Raw genomic sequence first — 10,620 nt, 5'->3', positions numbered from 1 at the left:
CTTCTGTTTTCAAGGGTGTACCACCCTCCCAGCATGTGGAGTTCACCAAACCAGAAGCTCTCTGAACCCTGTACTTTCGAGATTTCTATGGAGACTTCCTCACATAGGCATGATTGAGCATTAACTCAGTTTCCAGCCCCTCTCCCTTCCCAGAGGATGGGAGTGGGGCTGGGGCTAGGAGTCCCAAGCTTCTAATGCTCACTCCATTAGAACAAAAGGCATTCCAGGAAATGATCCAGGAAATTCCAAGGGATTTCAGAACTCTGTGTCAGGAACTAGGGGCAGACACCAATACAGACATACCTCGTTTTATTGTGCTTTGTTTTATTGTGCTTCATAGATGTTGCATTTTTGGTAACTTGAAGGCAAGACCCTCTACCAGCAAAAAGATTATGATCTGCTTTATTGCAATACTCATTTTATTGTAGCAGTCTGGAACTGAACCCACAATTCCTCCCAGGTATGCCTATATATATATTCTCTATTATTTCACCACACCCAAGTTGGACATCCATGACAAACAGGCAGGTGTATAGATCAGCACTGGAGAATCAGGGCTGGAGACTTGAACTTGGAGAATCATCTTTGTTTAGATGGTACTTAAAGCCATGGGACAGGATGAATAGCCTCGGGAGAAAATGTTGATAGAGAAGAGAAGCGGACAGGGGTCTGAGGCACCACATTTAGATGATGGGGAGGAACCAGCAAAGGAGCCTAAGCAGGAATGGTTGGCGATAAAGGGAGAAAACAAGGAAGAGGCTGAACAATAAATTGAAAGTGAAGAAGCAGTCACGGCAAATGTTGACCACTCTTCTGTAAAGTTTTGTTTTGAAAAGAAGCAGAGAATGGGGTGGTAGCTGACAAGAAAGTGAGGTCAGTCAGGGGTTCTATAAGACTGAAGCTTATTAGGACCAGTTTTGTACACTGATGGCATTGAACTAGTAGAGAGGGAAGTATGGCTGCCTGGCATGAAGTAATAACCTCAGGTGGGAGATTAAGAAAGCAAGAGAGGATAGGCTCTCCAGTCCATCCTGACACAAGCCTTTATAAAGCATTTATTGTGTGCCAGATACTGTTCCACATGCTGGGTCTATGGCACTGATAAAGACAGACAAGCTCCCTGGCCCTCTGAGCACGCTCAGTCCAAAGGAAGAGAGTAAGGCCATAAAGAATCAACCTGAATAAGATTATTTCAGATTAGGTTATGTGCCTGCTTTGAAGGAAGTTAACAAGACGATGTGACAGGGAGCAACCAAGATGATGTCCTTTAGAGAAGTCAAGGCTGATGGAGTGGGCAGCTGTGGTTTTTACCTCCTATCACCCACTTGTCCTACTTTTGATAATAGTGCCTTTATATTTTGGGGGGAACCATTTCTCCTACATGCTTAATACATGTTTTTGTGGAACAGATTCCAATCCATCTTCAAGAATAGGCTTGTGATCTTGGCCTACCCAATGAAACAGTACGAGGGCATTTGCTGAAACTACTGGGAAAGAGAAACTTTTTTTACCTGGGAATTGTTGACTGAGTGGATTATAAACCTGGAGCTGCAGGCAGTCATCTTGTCACCGCAAGGGAAGTGTTTGGCTGCTACCTGGCAAGAAAGCCCAGAAACAAAGAGAGACCTGATAAGTGGAGAAATCACTTGAGCGCCTGATTCCAGCCATACCTGAAGGTAAGTCTACTCTTGGGCTTTTCAGTTAAGTGAGCAAATAAATTCTAGTTTTTCTTAAGCTACTTTGAGCTGGGTTCTCTGTCACTTATAATTGAACAAATCCTGATTGATGAAGAAGGCCTGAAGGACACAAAAGGGCAGACTTAGAAGAGCCAGGGAGAAGCAATCCAGGTGGAAGGAAGAGGAGGCGCAAAGATTCTCTGCAGAAGAGTTTGGGGCATTTGGGGAACATGAAGGAGACAGGTGAATCTGGAATATAATAAGCTATGGTGATGGAAAGAGATTAGATAGAACCACAGGAAGAGAGTTCCATTTCCAGGAAAATGGCAGAAGAGGGGCACAAGTGCTTTCCCACATAGCACTTTAAAAATGGTGGACAAATTTTTTAAATTATCTTTTATAAAGCATCAATGAGCTGGCTACAAAGTAAGGGAAATAGAGGCCAGAAACGACAAGAAAGGGCAACAAGTAAATGGGTCCTGGGGCTGGCATTTGCCTTGAAGATACCTTGAACACAGAGGCCTAGACCAGAGAAAAGTATTTACTTCAACCCACAATGAGACATTTTACAACAGGACCCAGGACCCAGACAAAAGTTCCACAAGCAATATTCACCCTATTTCTATGTGAGGCATGCTGATATTTCCTGGCCTATTCTATCTTATACTATTCAATTCCTTTTTTTAATGCTGTCTGAGATCCATTCAACGATGGTATACCAGGAATTGCAGAGTATCCTGTCTGTGGAGGGAAAGCCAAGGTGCAAACCAATTGCAAGTTGCACTCAGGAAGCATTCAGAAGAAAAAGACCATTTGGGGCTCCAGCATTTTGTTGGATTTTTCTTTTCCAGGGAGTTTCAATGTTGGCCATGTTGAGTTTGACATGCCTATTAGAAAGATTTTCAATTGGGCAGCTGAATTTATGTGTCTGGAGCTCAGTAGGCTGCAGATGTGAGTTCGGAATTATCAGCACATAGGCAGTGTTCAGCTGGATGAGATGATCCCAGGATAAGAGAAGGCAGAGGAGAAAAGAGTACCAAGGACAGAGCCTGGGGCACCCAGATGTTAAGCAGCCAGTGAGAAGAAATGGCCCACACCTTTGCCCTCTTCTTTCTCCTTTTCTCCATCTTGCTTTCAGAAATGTGAATGGGCAGAGACCATCAAGGACCTCAAGACAAAGGCCTCGCTCTACAGACGGAAGAACAGAGAGCTGCTGTGTGGAGTCTGTTTCTTCCAGCTGAATCTAATTCTTCACTGATACAGGAACAAAATTGAGAAAATCCTGGCAAGATTGACCAAGGAAAAAAACGGGGAGATGGCACAAGTAAATGACGTTAGATTTGAAGAACAGGACTACAGAACTACAGATGTAGCAGATATTTAAATAGGAGAATATTATAAACAATGTTATGACAAATTTAAAACAAAAGTAAGATAGACAAATTTTTAGGAGAATAAAAATTTATATCAAAAACAGTCAAGGACAGAATGCGAAAGAAAATTACAGAACAATATTACTTAAGAACATAGATGTAAATTCTCTACACAAAAAAATTAGTAAGTTAAATCTAGCAATGTATTTAAAAGATAATAAATACATTATCATCAAATTGAGTTTACTTTAGGAAGGTTGATTCAACATTAGAAAATCGACCAGTTAATTAATCATATTAAAACAGGAGAAAAAACAAGTAAACATTTCAACTGATGCAGAAAACATTTGATGATTCAACAATCCTTTATGTTAAAAATTCTCAGCAAACTAGGTAGAAAGCACCATTAACCTCATGAAGCGCCCCTCCTGGAAGGAGGAGTATCTACATATATCAGAGTTCTGTAAGGAAAATGTCTCTTCTCTCCCATTTATTTATTTATTCAATAATCTCTGATTTTAAAAGAAATTAAAATGTTTTTGTGGGCCCCTAAAAGTACTGTGGATCCTAGGTACTCTGCTTACTGTGCCCAATGGATAAATCAGCCTGAATGATGAACACCGTTAAAAGAATGACTCCCATTATTTTCAGGATGTTTTTCTCCGGGAGGATGAAGAAAGAGTAAGCAACAGAGGAGGGCCATACAGAGGGCTTCGAAGATACTGGAATGTCCCATTAGACCAGTGGTGAGTGCCTGGATGTTCATTTTATCTTTAATCTTTAAACAATACATATGCTTTTATATAGATATAGATTATTTTATATGTAACTATACATACATGCATGCACATGCACATATTCTTCTACATGATATTTCACAATTAAATTTTTAAAATAAAAATGTGTAAGGACCAGGTCGTGTGGGGCCCATAGACCAGGGTAGGGCCTGGCCCACTGCAGAGATGCCATAAATGTGCATTGAATAATTTAATGACCATCTGACTCCGGATCAGATCCCTCCTCTCGCTCATGACAAAGCTCCAGCTGTGGTTTCCTGTAATCCCCCACTGCCACCATAGCAGTGGCTGGTGGAGGTTCTGAGGATCCTCCTCCAGGCTGTCTGGCTGAGCCTGAAGCCTCCAGACCCCAGAGGGACTGCTGGGCTGGTTTCAGCTGCTCAGCCTTAGGATGCTAAGGAACAAAGACTCTGCTAAGAAACAGATCCCCACACCCAGAGGCCAGAAGGATGCAGGGGTAAGGCTCTGGGACAGACAACTGCCTGAGGCTTCTAGAGACCACAGTGAGTGGCTCTTCCCCAATCTCTTAGATGGCGTGGGGCGATAGCAGTTCAGTCTCCCCAGTCCCAAGGAATAGATGGATCTAGGCCCTAGGTTCAAGGAGACAAGTGGCATTCAGAAGAATGGACCTCACATTAAGTGGCTCCCAGATCACCGAAGATCCTATGCTCCCCAAGCATGGCTGGCATAATCTCTGACCTGATGGGGTCATGCCGGCCAGGTGACGAGGGAGGCCTGGTGACCAGACTGAAGGATCTTGTCCATGTCTGGCTCTATAACACCTTTGGGCCTTGGCCCAACTCTAGGAGTTGTCATGGGTTGAGAGACTATAATAGAGACTGGATTTCCCATGGGCCAAGTAGAATGAGGGCTCTGAGTGCATTTAAAAAATAAATAGCCTATTTCTTGCCTACTTGAATTTGTGTACCATATTCATACCCACTACACTGGCTTTTGCCTTTTTTCTCTCTTCTCTTTCTGACTCTCTGTCTCCACCTCCCTCTCCAGGTCTTCCTCTGATTCCACTTTCCCCTCCCCGCAATCTTCCTCACTACCCACTTCCCCCACCCCTCATCTCTCTCTTGATGGCTGCCAGCCCAGCTACAGAACATTCTGGTTCCAATGAAAAGACGCTTTTGCTGTGTGTGCATCAGATGCCAGGACCTCCCCTCCCCCTCTCTCCATCTCCTTCCACACACACACCTCCTGTAGTATCTGTGGCCTGGACTCAGCAGCCACCCCCATGGCCACCTCCAGCTCTGGCTGGGGTTGCATGTGGGGCTGCCTCTCCCTTCAGAGGGAAGGCCAGAGCTCAGCTGGCTCATGTATTATTGAGTTCCTGCGCTGGTGGCTCAACTTGGCAGAGTGCTGGGAACCCTCTGCACCAGCGTAGAAGAGTGGGACAAACTCAGGGTCGCTGAGGCTGAGCTGGGCCAGGCTCTAAGCTCCCAGGCTCCCTCCTATCCCTCCAACTGGGCCCCCAGGGCTAAACATGGCAACTCCTCACTCTTCCACTTGATAGGGAACTCAGCCCAGACCTAGTCAGAGGTACCCCATGCTCTCCCCTGGCCCTGACCTCTGACCTCCACATAGTTCTTCCTCCTTCATCCCTCAGACCTATGTTCCCCCCACCCCCTCAGACAGGGGGCCCCTGAGGGCTAGACTGGGGCTCTGCCCTCAAACCGAGACTAGATGTCTGAATGATGAGAGACCAGGTGAAGAGAGGTCCTGGGGGAGGAGAAGCTATCTTAGTAATGCAGCCCCAGCTGCGCCCAGCTAAATGCAACTGCATGAGCAACCCCCAGGCAAAATCAGCAGAACCGGCTAGCTGACCCCGGCTGAACCACAGAATTTTTAGAAATAAAATATCATTGTTGCTTTAAGCCACTAAATTTGAGGGTAGTTTATTTCTCAGAAATAGAAAACTGAAACAAGAGCCGAGTCTTCTCTTCCCTTATCCTCCACATCCAGTCTTGTGGGATCCACCTCCAAAACAGATCACGTGTCTAACCACTTTTCCCATTATCCCCAGGCACCACCCTCATCCAGGCCGCTGTCATCTCTCGGCTGGATTATTGCCACAGCTTGCTCACTGGACACCCTGCCTCCAGTCTTACACTCCTGCAGTCACCATACCGTGACCAGAGTGAAGCCTTTAGGGGATTGGTCAGATCGAGACCCTCCAGTCAATTCCTATGTCACTTAGATTAAAAGACAGACTCCTCAGTGGTCCAGTGCCTGCCATGTCTCCACCCCATCTCCAGTCACTCTCCTCCAGCTCACAGCACTCCAGAAACACGGGCTTCTTTTCTGTTTCTTGAACACACCAAGGTGACCCCCACCTTGGGGCTCAGAAGATTCTTCATCTAGGTCTTTCTGTGTAGGTCTTTCGGTTCCCAGCTTAAATATTCCCTCCTTAGGAAGGCTACTCATAGAAGAGGAAACTGAGGCTTGGAGAAGGGAGGTCATTGCCCAAGTTCACACAGTGAGGAAGAGGCTGGAGTGGGATTCCATCCTAGGTCTGTGTGATGCTCCCCCATCCACATCCACTCCAGGGCTCTTTCTACCACATCAGTAGTTTGGGAGGGTGAAGGTGGTCAGCATGGGCTCCTGAAAAAGGGGAAGGCTTGGAGGGGCTTCCTTCACTTACTTCTCCCACAAACACCCTCAGCTCTAACCTTTGGACCCTGCCCTGGGCTGGGGACTCAGAGATGAAGCAGACCAGACTTTGCACTCTGGGAGCTTCCATCTGGGGACAGAGAAAGCAGCAGAGGAAGTCAAGGCCATCAGAGGGTGTCAGAGTTAGCTCAGGGAGACAGCCGTCTAGCTGGGGGCTCTCTGGGAAGGCTTAACAGAGATTGTGACATTGGCTATAGGAGAGGGGCAGAAAGTAGAGGTGGTGTTCAGTGTCCAGATCTCCCTATTGTTCCCTGTGAGTGACCAAAAGAGACATGTGCATCCATGCCAGTGTGCGTGTGCGTGTGCATGTGCGTGTGCATGTGCATGTGCGTGTGTGTGTGTGTGTGTGTGTGAGCAGTAGCAGGGTGAGGTGCAGGGCAGGCAAGAGAAGGGCTGAATGAATAAATGGACTTTACTAATATAGAAACTAAAGCCCAGAGAGGCTAAGTCACCCGCCCTAGTTCACCAAGCCACTAGGTAGTAAAGGTAAGATTTGAACCCAGGCCTATTTTGACACCACACAGAGTAAGGTGAAGGAGTAGAGGTCTATCTCCTCCAGGGCCCACTGCTAATTCACTATGTGACCTCAGCTAAGGCTACTCCCCTGCGGGCCTCATTTCCACATCAGTAAATTGAGAAAACTGGATGAAGCACAAAGACTCTGCAGAAAATACTTCTACTAGAAGCAGCCCCTGTCTCAACCTGGTACTGGATAGCACCTCAGCCTGCAGCTCCCTCCAAGCCTAGCAACTGGGTGATGTGCTAGCAAAAGCCAGGGAGCCCCAGGAATCAGGTGAAACTGGGATCTCCCACCCAACAGCCCAAACGAGAGTTCCAGAACCCCCTACAGCCCATCTCCTTAGAATTCCAGGGCTCCAGTTGCACCTTTATCCACATCATCAGCCCAGCCTAAATCCCAGCTCTCCAGGGTAGCTTCTGGATTCCCCTGGTTCTCTCCAGCCTTCAGGACATACCATCCTTTGGCCAATGAAAGGAAAGAGGAGAGGCAACTCTGAACGGTCACTGGCCCATTGTCTGACTGTACAGACAGACTTGACCAATCAGACCTGAGACAGCCTCAACTCCCACATTCCAATTCTGCTCATCCTCCACCATTCCATTCCCTTCTACCTCATGAGGTTTCCTTTCAGTTGGTTCCATTCTACTCATTCCATTCAGAATTCCAGAAAATTCTTTCTGGGAAAGTGGGGTATGGTAGGCAGAATTGGAGCTGATTACAGAAGGGAACTCTTGAGGGAAGAATCCCCCATTCTGCTGGGGTCTGGAGCAATCTCCAGGGCCCAGTTTCTGGGGTACCCAGAGGAGTGACTCCAAAGAGCTCAGGCTCTGAACAGAATGGACTTGGGCTCAGCTCTGGGCTCTGCCGCTTACTAGTTGTATGATCTTAGGCAAGTGGCTTAAATCTCTGAGCCTCTGTTTTCTTAGTTATACAATGGTGATTTGGGATTTATTCACTGAGTTATTGGGAGGATTAAATGGAATGAGGCACATGATATACCTAACACATAGTAGGTGGTCATGGTCAGCAGTAGTAATTTGTTCTCCTGTTTATTCTCAGAGGCACTGGTCTTGTTTCAGAGAGTCCTGACTCCAGAATGGTTGGAGAAGAAGTGGAAAGAAGGGGTTAAAATAAAGTAGCTATCATCATCTAGCACTTACCCTGTGCCAGTTTAAGGTATAATCACTACCTTGAACTATTACTACTTTACTTTATACACAAGGTGTCTGAGGCACAGAGTTCCATACTTGGCCAAAGCCACCCAGCTAGTAAGTGCAGATATCAGGGGCACATATCCAGATCCAGGTGCTTTGACTCCAGAGTTTACATTATGAACCACTGTACTATCGTATCTCACATTAAACCCATTTCAGATGAAAAATGCTGAAGTTTAAAGAGGTTCGTTCATACTGCAGCTCAATAGGGGTGCAACTAGGACTCCCCACTCAGTAAGTTCTGGCATTTACACTGTTGTGTGCTGCCCCCTAGTGCCCCTTCTGGGAGAAGCACACCAGAGGCAAGCAGCCGACACTCACCAATTCACACTCTCTCCTGACCCACCGCTCTTCCCCACACCCAAAGCTGCAGGTCTTATAGCTTCTAAATACTCTTCAAATGTCACCCATATATACAATCACAGTATTTCTTGGCTATCTCGCAAATCCTCAAATTCAACAGGTCTAACACCAAGTTTATACTTGTATATCCCAAACTTGGCCTCCCCAGTCATCTCCATCCATCCAAGTGGCACAAGCCAGGACCCTGGCCATCCTTGACGCCTCCCTCCCCCCACTACCGCCAGCCCAGGAGCCAGAAAAGTAAACACTGAACACAGCAGAGCAGCAGTGGTGGAAGCAGAGGATCAGGACAGTGGTCCCCAATCATGGCCAAGAAGCAAAACCGAGCTCGGGTGGCTCCGGTTAGACAGGCAGGCCTTTCTGCTTAGGAAGTAACCCAAATGCAGCTTTGTGGCTAGGAGGAGGGCATGGTAAGGAGCACTGTACTGGGAGCCAGAAGGACTGGGTTTCCACTCATCTCCACTACTCAAGCACAGTAGGGCTTTGGGACCTTGATGAGCCTCAGTTTCCCCATCTGTAAAATGAATATGCCTACCTAGAGCTGTTATAAGGATCATATTAAAAAGTGTTTGCTTTATAAACTGCAAAGAGAAGTATACAGGAGAGATGGATTTTTATCTGGGAAATTCATGCTGGTGGACCTCTCTTTCCTTTGTTATGCTGAGGTATCTTGAGTTTTTTAAATTGTGGTAAAATATATATATAAGCATAAATTTTGCCATTTTAATCATTTTTAAATGTAAAATTCAATGGCATTAATTACATTCACACCGTTGTACAACCACCAATCTATTTTCAAAATTTTTCATCATCCCAAATAAAAGCTCTGCACCCATTAAGCAATAACTCCCTATTCCCTCCTCTCTCCAGCCCTTGGTAATCACTAATTTCTGTCTTTATAAATTTATCTGTTCTAAATATTTAATATAAGTGGAATCACAACATTTGTCCTTTTGTGTTTGGCTTATTTCACTTAGCATAATGTCTTCAAGGTCCATCTATGTTGTAGCAGTTATCAGAATATTCTTTTTATGACTGGATAATATTGTGTGTATATACCACATTTTGTCTATCCATTCATTTTTTCGACGTAAGTTGTTTCCATGTTTTGGCTACTGTGAATAATGCTGCAGTGAACACTGGCATATAAGTATCTGTCTGAGTCCCTGTTTTCAATTCTTTTGGGTATATACCTAGAGTGTCATCAGCTTTTGATGGAGTTTTTCAATATGCACTGTGGTGGGGGGGGACACACAGAGTCCAGTATGTTTGAGTGTGGGAGGGAAAGGGACAGAGAAGAAGAGAAGTTTCAGTGTGGCTGTGCTTAGAATAACAGCTAACTCATGCCTTTTGCAAAACATTCCACAAAACACTCCAGAGGGAGAAATATTATCATCCTCATTTTACAACTGAAGAGAAGGGAAGGGGCTTATTCAAAGCCACACAGCTGGTGAAAAGCAAGGCTGGGGCTCCAGAGAAAGGTTCCCTCACACATCATAAAGTGCAGCCAGAGATTCAAAGGTCATATTTTCCTTCTTTTTTTTTTTCTTTCTAGGTAAGGCAAGTAGTTCTGAGATGCTTCGGTCATCATGTTCTTACTTATTAATCTACAGCATTTTAGGTACCATAAAATTAGAATTTTGTAGTGTAGTTCTGCACTTTTACAATTAAACATGTTCTGGAAAAAAAAAAAAAAAACCATGGAGACAGAAAAAAGATCAGTGATTGCCAAGAGCTGGAGTTGAGGGGAGGGATTGACTACAGAGGGGTTTAGGGGAATTTTGAGGGGTAATGGAACTAATTTGCATCTTGATTGTGGTAATGGTTATGCATTTTTCAAAACTCAAGGAACTGTACACTAAAGAGTTGAATTGTACCATATGTAAATTATACCTTAATCTTTAAAAAAAAAAAAAAGGATCAATAAGTGAATGTGGGGAAACTAAATAAGATTCTAGACACATTTTTTCTACCTTCAGAACTTTGCAAGTGATAGTG

At 45.1% G+C, this 10,620-nt stretch overlaps 1 long non-coding RNA gene across 1 annotated transcript; it reads left to right on the top strand.

Annotated features, from left to right (window-relative positions):
• Nucleotides 1-83: 83 nt before the first annotated feature.
• LOC111738186 lies at nt 84-6,236 on the top strand. The gene is made up of 4 exons (XR_002779733.1): nt 84-460; nt 1,410-1,676; nt 3,701-3,795; nt 5,879-6,236. It is a non-coding gene; the product is annotated as an uncharacterized LOC111738186 (long non-coding RNA).
• Nucleotides 6,237-10,620: the final 4,384 nt, after the last annotated feature.

Source organism: Pteropus vampyrus, unplaced genomic scaffold (assembly GCF_000151845.1).
Source record: "Pteropus vampyrus isolate Shadow unplaced genomic scaffold, Pvam_2.0 Scaffold36, whole genome shotgun sequence".
Taxonomy (NCBI): Eukaryota; Metazoa; Chordata; class Mammalia; order Chiroptera; family Pteropodidae; genus Pteropus; species Pteropus vampyrus.
This window is presented reverse-complemented; position numbering and strand designations above follow the sequence as displayed.